The sequence below is a fragment of the Amaranthus tricolor genome, chromosome 12 (assembly GCF_026212465.1).
Source record: "Amaranthus tricolor cultivar Red isolate AtriRed21 chromosome 12, ASM2621246v1, whole genome shotgun sequence".
Lineage (NCBI taxonomy): Eukaryota > Viridiplantae > Streptophyta > Magnoliopsida > Caryophyllales > Amaranthaceae > Amaranthus > Amaranthus tricolor.
Window position 1 is genome coordinate 1,097,263 of NC_080058.1, and position 13,748 is coordinate 1,111,010.

Below are 13,748 nucleotides of genomic sequence, written 5' to 3' on the forward strand. Positions count from 1 at the left end.
ATTTAAGTTAGTATTTTGGAATGACTACTCATATCTGATTTTATAATTGAAATCCATAATTTGAAATGAATATTTGTTCCCAAACACTAAGGAGAAATACCGAAACTTAATATTTTTAAAATTAGATTTTTCTAAATAAAAACACAAATTCTAAAATAAGACAGTTCATAGTGAGACAATTTTTATTGGGCAAGCTTAGTGTATACTTATTGTCTTAAAATGTTCATTGATAATCATAAGTGATTACAATCTTAAAGTGACCAATTAAAGAATTTGGTTAATTATATGAGCTCATCTTATAGTGATAAAGTGATCAATTAAAGAATTTGATTAATTATATGAGCTCATCTTATAGTGATACAATCTCATTTTACAAGACTTGATGTATTAAAAATGAGACAAAAAATGAGACAAAAAATGAAAAGGGAGGTTAGTGAATGTGGCTAGAATTCAACTCATCTCGTATAAAATCGTCGAGATAGACCTATATATTAACTTATTTCTTTAACTAATTACATTAAGGAGGTGCTTGGTATGTGGGAATGGGAAATTGGGGATTAAAAGGTGGGATTGAGATTGAATATTATTTGTTGAGAATTGTTAAAATATAATCTAAATCCGTGATTGGTATATATGTGAGAATGTAAATGGTAATAAATTATTAATTTATTATTTTACCCTTTTTAAATATAATAACATAGATAGATTTTTTTTATTAAATATGAGTTATTATTAACCCTAATGATATTATTTTCTTGGGAATTCAGGACGTCAAATTTCATTTCCAATCTCACCTTAATTCCCAACCATTAAACAAACATCAGCCAGTGTCAAAGATGTCTCTCAGGCCGGCTATTAAACCTTAATTAAAATAAAAAATGATAATGTGCTAATCAAATTAAAAATAGTCTCCTAAAAAGTCTTAAATAGTCTGTGTGTGACAAGAGTTTGTGAACAAACATAGAAAATATCGTTATGGGTGTCGATTTAGGTTTTACGGTTGCAGTTGCGCAAGAATTCATCGAGTAATAATTTGAATGCGTTCATTGCGGTGTTGTTGGAGGAGAAGAGTTGTTCTTACTCGAAGGTGGTGGGAGAAGTTTATGAGAAAGTGAAGGAAAGAGAAAATATCGTTACGACTGCTAATGTGAAGAATGGTGTGCTCTTTGCTGGACAGAGAGTTGCTTATGGAGTTCCGATTGCTGATGCCGATGTTCTGAAGGATGAGACTGGATCTTGCCTTGGTGTTGGGAGGTGATAATTTCTTCAATTTTGTCTTTTAATATTAAACTAATGATTATTCCATCACTTGAGTGTTATATTGTGTATAGGATTGTTGGTTTGTACTCCATTTGGTTTGCTATGGATTGGACTGGACAAACTTAAAATAAAACTCCCTCCATCTCAATTCTCAAGCATAAGCTTCTGCCTAAATTTTGAGAAAATGTAAATTGATAGAAATTAGAGTTTGAACCTTTTATGAGGCTCAAGTAAATGTGAACTAAAAATAAATAATTAATTAAATAGGGAAATAGGACACTGTGAACTGATTCGATAAAATAAAACGCCTGTTGAGATGAAAGCAGTAGCATGTAATGATCTGGAAATCTACAATTAGACCATGAATAGCTAGAATGTTAAAGAGTGTAGACGAGTGCTAAGAAGCTTTTGTTGGTTGTTGATTTTATATTGCGAGAAACTCCATCTGAGTTTAAGCTCTAAAGAGTGAGTTTGTATGAGATATTTTTTTTTATTGTAATTGTTGAGTTCACACCAAGAAATACAAATCTTTGTTCCTGGGGAGGGAACCTTAAGATACCATTACCATATGCGTATTATAATAGAATAGGTTGACTTGTATTTCATAATGATGGGTATTTATACAAAGTACATGATAAAGGATACAAATGTCATTTACCAACTAAAGAATGAAATGTTTACAAATATTTATTTACTCTATTACACCCCCACAGTCGAAACGGGAGGTTGACAAACGCTGAGACTGGCTCGGAAATCATCAAATAGTATTTAAGAAGTCCCTTGGTGAAGATATCGGCAATCTGAAATTGGGAAGGAACATGGAGAACACGAACTTCACCCTTTTGCACCTTTTCTCGAACAAAATGTATGTCCATTTCAATATGTTTGGTGTGTTGGTGATGAACAGGGTTGCTAGAGAGGTAGACAGCACTAACGTTATCACAATAAACCAAAGTGGCTTTCGTGATAGGGCAATGTAGCTCAAGAAGGAGATTACGAAGCCAACAAGTCTCAGATACAACATTAGCAAGACCACGATATTCAGCCTTAGCACTGGATTTAGATAAGGTAGGTTGCCGTTTGGATGACCAAGAAATAAGAGAAGAGAGGAAATAGAAGAGCGGTACAATTGAAGACCAAAGTGCAAAGTACCTTCGAAATACCGTAAGATGCGATGAAGAGCAGACATATGTTCGATTCTGGGATCATGCATGAATAGAGAAATTTGTTGAACATCATAGGAGATGTCAGGATGAGTGAAAGTGAGATATTGAAGAGCCCCGAGGCCCCCGACTAAGCATCGATATAAAGTGGGATTATCATAAGGATCACCTGATGTGGCGCTGAGCTTGCTAGTAGTAGCAACAGGAGTAGGTGCAGGCTTGCAATCAGTCATACCAGCACGATCAAGAATGTCAAAAGCATATTTAGTTTGAGATAGAAAAAGACCGTTGTTGTTAGGTGTAACAGCAGTACCTAAAAAATAACTGAGAGAGCCAAGGACTTTCATTGCAAATTCAGAACTCAGCTTATCCATAATTGAGAGACGAAGAGCATTAGAAGAGGCGGTGAGAACAATGTCATCCACATACAACAACAAGTAAGCAATATCAGAGCCATGACTGTAAATGAAGAGAGAACTATCGAAAATGCTATTTTTGAACCCAATGGTGGTCACATAGTCGGAAAATCGTTGATACCAGGGCCGAGGAGCCTGCTTAAGCCCATAAAGAGATTTACGAAGACGACAGACATAATCAGGATGTGTAGTACTACGAAAACCCAGTGGTTGATGCATGTAGACTATTTCATTTAAGTGACCATGTAAAAAAGCATTTTTGACGTCAAGTTGATGAATAGACCAAGATATAGCAAGAGCAATACTTAAAACAACTCGAATAGAGGCAGGTTTGACAACCAGGCTAAAAGTCTCATCACAGTCAATACCATCTCGTTGGGATTTTCCATCCCCAACTAAGCGAGCCATATACCTCTCAAAAGAACCATCAGAGTGAGTTTTATGCCAAAAAATCCATAGAGAGCGAATATTGACATTAGTGGGACGAGGAACAAGATCTCAAGTATGATTTTCAATCAAAGCATCAAATTCTTCCTGCATGGCATGTTTCCAGTTCGGGTCACAAAGGGCACTAATGGGGTCCTTAGGAATCGGGGAAGGAGATGAGTGGATGACAGGAAAAGCCTGAAAGGAATATTTGGGATTAGGCTTGTAAATACCCCGTTGACTACGAGTAGTCATGCCATGAGGAGGAGAGGTGGGACGGAGAGGAGGAGGGCGATATAGCACTGGGCTGCGATGTAAAGTGATGGGAGAGGCATGCCTATTGAGAGAGTGAGGCTTGGTAGAGAGAGACGAATGTTGTAGAGAAGAGGAAGAAAGATGTGGGGCAGAAGATACCAGGCGTTGGCCCTGAGGTGCGAGAACACTCGTTGAGGAAGAAGGAGAGACCAAAGGAGCGCGAATGAGGTCCTGAGCCTGGGAAGAGGAATTATAAGAACCAGGCTAGGAAATCAAGTGATGAAGAAGGGATGGAGGTAAGTCACACTCTAAAAACTCACGAGTCTTGGGAAGGAGTGTATGATTTGGAGAATGGAAATGTGGATTCATCAAAAATAACATGACGAGATATGATGATTTTATGAGATGAGAGGTCATAACACTTATACCCACGGTGAGATGAAGAATACCCCCAAGAAAACACAAGGTGTGGAACGAGATTGAAGTTTATTGATTTTAGAAGAGGAGATTAATGGAAAACATAAACATCCAAAAACACGAAGGTGTAAGTAGAGAGGAGCTTTTTGAAAAAGAATGTGAGTTGGAGTTAAATTGCCAAGCAGTTTGGATGGCAAAATATTGATTAGATATGTGACAGTATATAAAGCATGTGGCCAAAAAGAGGGAGGAAGAGAGGCATGGCAAAGCATAGTTCTTATATATTATTGATCATGCAGATTTTACGTTCGGATTTCCCATTTTGTGATGAAGTGACGGGGCAAGAAAACCGAAAAACAATGCCATGTTTAAAACAAAATTGATAGAGTGACTTATCATCTTATTCACCCCCATGATCATATTGAATAGATTTTATATTTGTTTGAAATTGAGTGCGAACATAAGCAAGGAAATTAACAAGTATATTACTAACTTCCGATTTTTCAGTGAGAGGAAATGTTCACAAATAATTAGTATAGTGATCCAAAAACAGAACATAATATTTAAAGTCAAACAGACTAGTAACAAGAGAAGTCCAAATATCAATATGAATAATATCAAAAGGTTGATGACAATGAGATAAAGATGATATAAATGGCAATTTAATGTGTTTGCCTAAAAGACATGAATGACACACAAAATGAGGAGCTTTATTACAATCAATCGAGTTACAAGATTTCAAAGTCTGTAAAGTACTATTTTCCGGATGACCTAAACGGGAATGCCACTCACTAGTAGATAAACTAGATAACACCAATTGATTTGAAGAATCACTAGTAGATAAACCAGATAAGACCAATTGATTTGAAGAAGAGATAGCTCCAGTGGTAGAATGGAAAGGATAGAGATCGTTCGCGCTATTACATCTCAGAATGGTGCAGAATGGTGCTCCCCGTGCCCAATCCTTCACAGAAAACCTCAAAAGGGTCAAATTCAACAGAAATAAAATTGTCATAAGTGAATTGCGAACAAAAATGAGATTTTTAACAAGTTTGGGGACATGTAAGACATTTCTAAGATGAAGAGGAGAATGAGTATTAGGAATTCGGAACTGCCTATGACTATGAACAGGAATTAAATTACCATTGCCTACAAGAATGATATTATGAGATAAATGCTTTGAAGGAAAATAATTTGAGAGTATACTTGCCGAATTAGTCATATGAGATGTAGCTCCCGTGTCCATGTAAAATTGCTCATCCAAGGGGGCCAAGGAAAGAGCATTCATTGCTTGATCAATGTCAGTTGGAACATAACCATAAGAAGGAGCACGGGCACCCATATAGAAGTTTTTGGCTTGAATTGGAAGTGGGCCAAGCAAGCCGGCCTGAGAAGAGGGAGGAGGCTGATTAGTCCAGGGACTGATAGATGTACTTGGATGAGGGCAATGAGGCATAACCCATTGAAGAGTCCAGAAAGCCCGAGGAGGATAGGCCAAGTTTTGTGGCTGAGAAGAGGATCGAGAATAATTGGTCCCGAATGCATGAGTATGCCCAGAATGACTTGTAGCAGGAGATGAGTTGCCAAAGGAATTAGTCTGCCTATTCTTGTTGCCACCACGACAGCCATTTCGACGGCCATGGTTGCTGGAGTTGGACGAGGCACGGTGGGCTGGAGGTGATGACTTGGTAGAAGAATTTTCTGAGGATAGTAAGGCCGTATCAAAGACCGAGACGTCCTTGCTACGAGTATGCTCTTCTGATTTGATCATGGAGCGAATAGTATCAAAATCAGGGAGTGGATTCATATGTTGAATCGTAGACCGAAATGAACGGTAATCTTCGGTAAGCCAATGTAAAACTTGAAGAGAAAGACGGCAATCGAAAACCGGTGACCCAAGATTACGAAGACAATCGGCAAGGGTCTTGATTTCAGAACAATATATTTTGACCGATGAGAAACAAGATAATGAACAAAATTAAATTGAGATTCAAGGGTTAAAATACGATTTGTTTTTTTGTTCTGAAATCGATTAACCAATCTATTCCATGTATCAAGGGCTTTATCCGTAGGGTCAAGAATTGATTTAGTGAGTTCAACAGAGATAGTACCATAGATCCATGTGCGCACAAGATCATCAAGACGGTGCCTAGTTGCATCTTTGGTGGGAGGATTTTTGTCATCGGGAACAATATATTCAAGAACGAGATGAACACGGCAATGGAGTTGAAAAAGAGAAGACCAAGTATGGTATAGATGACCATCTTCATTAAGAGTGATTGGAATGCAATTCTTGATATTGGTGACTAAAGTGGCGGGGTGAATGGGATCTTTGGTAGCCATGAGAGTGCACAGAAGACAGAGGAGAAGAAAGCAAAAAGGCTGCCAGGAAAGGAAAAAATTAACTTGAAAAATCTGATACCATATTATAATAGAATAGGTTGACTTTTATTTCATAATGATGGGTATTTATTCAAAGTACATGATAAACATGATAAAGGATACAAACGTCATTTACCAACTAAAGAATGAAATGTTTTTACAAATATTTATTTACTCTATTAATGCGTTCTTGCTTAGTTTGTGCGTGCTCTTGTTTGGCTTTGTTTTTCTCTTGTTTTCTCATCCTCGTCTCTTCCTTTGAGTGTCCAATTTTACAACACCAATAAATCATATGAAAGTGCAAAATTTAAAAAGGACACTCCTTATGCATTCCTAATTTCATAGTCAAAACCCTTAATGGAATTTCGACTTACTCCTACATGTACCTTCAAATCCCCTCCGATATGTAACTTCTCGGTCATTAGTATATTTTGTACCATACCATCTTGATCTTCCCAAACATTTCTTTATTTTCTTTTACCTCAATTCTTACTTGCAGTGCATAGGCCATAGGCACTTGTGACATTTAAAATATATTTTTTTATACAATCTTCACTTTTATAATCCTATTGTTCTTCATGTAATACCTCTACATCCTTAGTTATTCGTTCTTTCGTGATAACACCAACGGCAATTCGGTATCTATCCTTTCCAAACACCACAATTTTAATCTAGTCCATTTTAATTGTAAATCAAATAACTAAAACATTTGGCTCTACTGTGATTGAAAAAGTTTACTATTCTTGTATATTGTTTCTAAATTTTAGTTGAAGATTTGTTTGGACCACTTCCTCAATAGTGAGAGGTTTAATTTGTGTTTTTTAAGTGAGAAGAATTCTGTATCTTCTAGGATTAGGAAATGAGGTATGATTTGTGCTATTTGGAGGATATGGATTTTGGAGTTACTGATATGGTACAATTTTGAAACTTTGAAAAAATCGGCATCAATTCTATCTTTGAATAGGGAACATTATGCTCTTTGGGTTTTCTACTGACTTAACGTCTTGATAGAAGTTCTTATTATTGTTGATATTTGTTGTGATATGTTATGTTTCTATAGGTGTATTGGAATTTACTAATTCCATTTTTGGTTCAGCTAGCTGAAGCTACATAATATGTGATGGACATCTTTCAACCCTTTGGAGCTTTTTGCTCCGATTAACTTATTCATTTTGTTCTGATGCGGACAAGGGACCTTAATATATAGCCAAGTTCTGCGTGGAGTTGTAAAAACCTGTCTTACTTGTCGCAAAAAGATTAATGAGAGAATCTCTGCCATTTTATGTGAGTTTTCTGTAGTTTCTTTTTCTATCATCAAAAGCTTTCTCTTCTTTTATGATGCATTTTGGATAGAAAACTTGTTTGTGTTACTATTTGTAACTATGTACTGTCTTGCCAAATCTCTTATACTGCCACATGTTTTTCTAGTGTTAGAGATGACTTGTTGAAATGCTTCAAGTATAAAGTAATATAACATTTGGGATGTTACTATTGGTTAGTGAAATATGCTGGTTTTCAATTTGAATACATTCGATTCCCTCTTAATAGTTAAGGGTGTGTCAGTGCTTTTTTTTTCTTTTGTGTGTGTTCTTGGCGATCAGCTACTTGCATTAATGGATTGTTTTTTTGTTACTTTTTTTGGTTGTAGAATGAGTCAATATAATTGAACATTGTGCTTTGTGCCTTCTCATTTTTTAACGAGTAGCATTAAGCAATTTTCTTCTCCTTTATCTGCGCTTATAATTTGTTCATTTTTATCATAAACTCTCTTCTTGGAGGTAAGTTTTTCCCTCTACTAGAAGCAAAAAATGTTAAACCTTTCTGTCTATTGATGATTCCTTTCATTATTCCTACAGTATGAATTGAGTGCCCCAAGATTACTCATTTTTTTGGCTTACAATCAAGCTGATTTTTTTGGAGACCTGGGAAAAGGTTTCAGGATCAAATTTATGGAATACTCAAATGTTTGATGAAACAATAATTTGATATGCATTAGATAATTTATTAGCTTCTGGACGGATATCTCATGCTATCACTTTTCTGTTTTAGTTATTAAACAATCCTGAATGGCGAATGCTCAACTTTTTTAAAATGAACTTATTTACTATGAAAATCAATGGTTCCAGATGTGATATCTTCACTTCAAAACCCCAGTGATCTTCCAACCTGGAAAGTTGATAAGACAAAAGCTGCTGAAAAGCTTAATAAAGTCTTTGCAGAAACAGATATGTGGTTGCTTGTGAAAAATTTGAATCAAAAAAATAATTCTGAAGTGTAAGTAGATTTATATTGGTTGTCTGGATCTCTGGAATTTAGAATTTTCCCTTTCTAAACAACTTTGTTCTGTTTCAGAGCCGAAAAAGATGCTAAGAAGACAGCAGCAATTCTTATAAAGGAGTTAGAGAAAAATAAGCGTAAAATGGAGGAGAAAAAAAGGATGGGTCGGGAGCTTTAGAAGGAAAAGTTGCAGACTGTACGTGATGTTTTAGTTTATTGTCATAGTACTTATATTGGAAACTCTCTTTCTTAATGTGAAAGGGCAGCTTAAATTAAGATTGTAAAAGTTATATCAATCATTTGTTTTTCCAAAGTTATTGATTTGCAGCTAACAAAGAAAAATAGATGTGCAACCAAGTATTGATTCACATGAGTGCAAGTCGTTTCTACATATTGTAGACAGGAACAAGATGCATATACCTTCAATTTGTGAGATAATGCCGGCTCATTGCATGGGCATCAAATTACTTGTCTGTTATGAGGGTCGTCAGAAGATTGCTAATCAGTTTTTTTGAGGGGGAGAGGGGGGGTTGTATGGCAGCGGTAAAGTTGATTATTGGCTTACTGGTAGCTCTAGACTCTCATTATAATTATTTAGCATCAATTACCCTGATGCAGGAGAAGGAGAAGAAGCGCATGCAACAAGAGGCTGAGCGAGATGAAAAGTTCGAGAAAAAGAAGAATTGGACTGAGAAAGCAACTTAAGAGGAAACAAGATGATAATGAACAGACAAAAGGAGAAGGTGGAAGCTGAACTTAAAAAGCAACTTTCCATCTAAAAGCAAGATCCAAAAGCAAGCTTCAATTATGGAACGCTTCGTTAGAAAACCAAGACAACTCCAATTTCCCAGACCTAGACTGATCATTTCAATCATTAAAATCTGCGACTTGTAACCAGGCAGCAAGTGAAGTTGTCCTTGATGCGATCTATCTTCAAATGGATTCTGCTCTGCAACATCTGGAAGAGATGGATGTGGATGAAATTCTCAGTTATGGTCTAACTTTATCCTTGTGATTGTACCTTTTTATTTTCTGCTGGGTAGTTCGTATTCATACATGATGATTAATTATTGAGCCTTTTCCTTTGCAGGTCTCATATGAATTCTTGGCACTGTTTAGGCAATTCTATTCGGTCAAATTACAAGCAGCACTGGGGTTTATGTTGTAAATCAAAGGCAGATCTAATTAATGACCTAAAGCTCACTTCTAATTAAGGGAGATGTTTGTGATGATATGTGGACAGATGGAATTGTAGGTGGATGGGGGCAAGGGTCTACTGGTGGCAAACCTTGCCATGCCAATACAAGTGCTTCACCTGATACTAACAAACACGTGTGAAGCAAACAGCTTTTGCAGTTTGAAAAAAACTGTAGCCCCCCCTTTTTATGGTATTTGGCCAAGAAACGGTTAGTGGTAGAAATTGAATGTTGAGCGTCTTCTGCAGGTATTAGACATTTTCACCTGGTTGATTATGTAGACATATCTGATTAACTCAAAACGTGATATGTCCTGTTGAAACAAGGATTTGAGGGGTTGGGAAGAAAATACTACAAAACTTTATTTTACAATTTGTTGGGCAAAGGTTTTGACAAAAGATTATGCGCTAAAGTATTAATGTATATTACTGTTTATCACTGTTAAGTGTTAACATGTGAGAATGGTACGTAATGTTTAAATTTTTATGTGCCGCTCATTGGCACCGATTTATTTTTTGGTTAACCTTGCCCCCTAATTGAAAAGTTACTTTAAATGTTTGTCTGTATCTACCTGCCTCTGTTTCCATTTAATGATTCAATTGCTTGTAATCCTACCCATAGGGAAGTTGTATATATCTAGTATGAGAATTATGTATGCTTTTGACTTCATTTGTTTTGACTTGAAATTTACAATAACCTTCAAGCTGTTTGGAAATCAAATCTCTTCCCTGAAAAGAAGAAAAAGAAGTCTATCTGTATTTGACTATTGCTTGCTAATAATAATCTGTTCTTTCTGTATAAACATTTCTTATTTCATACTTTCTTTGATGTTAAGACTAATGCTCCTACCTTAATAATTACTGATTTGGATAATGATATTGATAGTGATATAGAGTGGGAGGAGGTATTGTGCAGTTTCCCTCCTAATAAAACATTTTAGTTTATAGTGACCGTTTATATGTGTGTTGTCTGTTGATTTTGCCGTGACAGGAAGATCCTGGTGAAAGCCTTTCGGATTCTGAGAAGGAAGAAGAAAATTTGGATGGACCATTGAAAGTAGATGATGAGGAGGAAGAGAGTGAGGATGGCTTCTTTGTACCCAGATAGCTATCTCTTAGAAAACGAGGTAAATAGTCCTCACTCCGCAATTTTTATTTCTTTTGTCCTGAAAAAGGTGAACCCTCCCGCCCCTTCTATCATGATAAGGGCATTCTTGAATTGGGTGTATTGCATTTGGAGGGGGTGTTTAAAGTCAAACTAATCAAGATAAAAGGTTGCAAAGACAAAAAGATGTTGTGGTTATTGTAAATAGAAGAGAATGATGGATATGGGCATTCTTGGTTAAGCTGGGCATATCAGCGGGTACACAATACACATCCTTTTTTAAAAATAGAATCACTGAAGAGTTTGCAATCATAGTCTAACTCAAAAGGAACTAATAGCAGTGCAGCTAAAATTCACATTTTCATCTTTTAAATTGCATCTTTAGAAGATATCTAACGGTATCTTTCTCTTTTTTTTGAATACTGTACTAGAGAACCTAGCCTAAAATCTTTGGTCAGTATTTTTTCTGATAAAAGAACATCCAAATGAAAATTGCATTTATAAAATCATTGTCTTTCGCCAGGTAATACTCGCTGGCTGCTTAAATTATAGCCGTTGAGCCACCCTATCACATTTTCTGCCGCACCCGCACATCATTGTTCTTTGATGTTGCATCCACCTTGACGATAATGTCATTCTTTTCTGATGTTGCATCCACCTTGACGATAAGGAAGGCTTTAGTATTATGTAGATAGGTTCGGATAATCCTTCCCTGGCTCGGAAGTACATTAGTTAAGCCGTTTCTTTCTTTTTTTCCCGAGAAAATCACAGCATGTATCTCAAAAGTTTCAATTCATTTTTATAGTTTTACACACCAAATCCAATACACCTAGTATATTAAATTTGAAGCTAAAAGAGGAATGTCATTCTTCGATTATCTAGCAGTTAAAGTTATTCGATTCCTAACTCCTTTCAATTTTACTGAATTAGTGTCTTCTCATTATGCAGAAAAGAATGTCGGGAGAATTCAAAGCATCGCAATATTTTTCTCGAAAAGATGTATGCCTCCTGCTGAAAATATTGTCAAATCTTGCCAGTCCTCTTTTAAATTGTAATTTCAGTCGGTCTCTCTCAAGCCCAACCCATTAAACCTTAATGTCTACTTATTATATCATTAATGCCTATTACATTAACTTAATGTCTATTTACAATATACTTAATGCCCACCGAAAAAGTATATATAATGCTTACTTACAGTATACTTAATGCTTACTGAGAAAATTAGCCTAGTCTATTTATCATATCCTTCATGTCTACTTAAAATATCTTTAATACCTACTTACAATATGCTTAATGCCCACCGAGTAAGTACTTAAGTACCTGCAATATTCTAATTGTCTACTTATAATATTCTTAATGCTTACCGAAAAATTTACTGTATATTTTTCTTTTTGTGTCAGCCTAATTTGAGATGGTCTCTTATAGAGACCGTCTCTCGTAAGAATTTGTGTATAATTTTTCTTGTTTGAGTGTTGCTGATACAATTTTTGACCCTTGGGGCTTGTAACCAATGTTCCTTTATAGGTGTATATTGCATAACATGTTTCATTGTATTGCTTACAGCTTTCACCTTACAACTCCGATGGATAATTGTATGTTTTAAAAACTAACATGTTTTATACCCATTTTTCATCATTAAAACTCATATTCTGTGATGTTATATACATATAACGTGTTTTAGAGGCATAATATTAGTGGGTTTTTTTTTCTGATTTTTTTTTTCATTTTTCATTATTCAAAACTAATTACAAAAAAATGAGAGATTATGAATTTGTCTTCTTAATTCCTATAGAACATATTTAGGGCTCTAATAAGCTTACAAAATATTTAAGATGATTCTGAATTGCCTACTACCATGCTATGTATTGGTTTCCCACCTTCATTCTCGTTACTTATAATTACTCACTCAATTTAAATTCAACAAGTGTAGTATTTACTTTTGTACAAATTTTCAGAAAATAAAAATCAGTAAATAAACTTTAAATTGGGGAATAATGTGAGACATAGATAAAATTAAATCATAAATAGCTCTCGAGATAGAGAAATGAAACACCTATACTAAAATTGTCATAATAGATTTAGGACAATTATACTAGAATGAAGAGAGTATGAGTTATATATATATATATATATATATATATATATATATATATATATATATATATATATATATATATATATAAAATAAAAATAAAAATAAAAAGTATGAGTTATGAAGAGAGTATGAGCATTTATTAAGGTTAATAGCAAATGTCTAAGCTAAGATTTTTCACAATTATGAACAGTTCTATTTTACATAAAATTTTTAAGATGGAAAGAATATGTTTACTGTCTCTTTGATTTTGCTCGATCTAATATTTTAGTCCGTCTTAATAAATTCCTTTATTATTATATTAAGGCATGATATTATTTATAATGTCACATTAAAACCTATAATTTAATTCTCTTTCATGCTAATATATTAAAATCTATAATAATTAATAATAATCCTAAAGTACAAGACCATACTCACGTATCCAATTTTCTTAATTCGTGTTTTTAATTTTAATGTTGTATCTCTTTAATTAAAAATTGACTAGTTGATAATAAAAGGGTATTAAATGTCAAATAGTTTCGGCTTTATAGTAACTTTACTGTGGGTAGTAAATTTAACATGAAAACTTAAATCAATGGATGGTTTTATTTCCTCACTTTGTACGGGAAACAAAAAAAATTGCCATTTGGAAAAAAGAGTTTGATCCCTTTTGTAAACACAAATCTGTGGACCGTGGGTGGTTTTTGCCTATTTGTCAACTATGGTTGTGGAATTGTTTTGTTGGTAAATCAACGTGATGGATTATTGTTGTCATTAA

The 13,748-nt window shown here is 34.8% G+C and overlaps 1 pseudogene; it reads left to right on the forward strand.

Moving 5' to 3' along the window:
- The first annotated feature begins 7,178 nt into the window (after window positions 1–7,178).
- On the forward strand, window positions 7,179–10,918 carry LOC130797127 (chromatin assembly factor 1 subunit FAS1-like; annotated as a pseudogene).
- The last annotated feature ends 2,830 nt before the right edge of the window (window positions 10,919–13,748 follow it).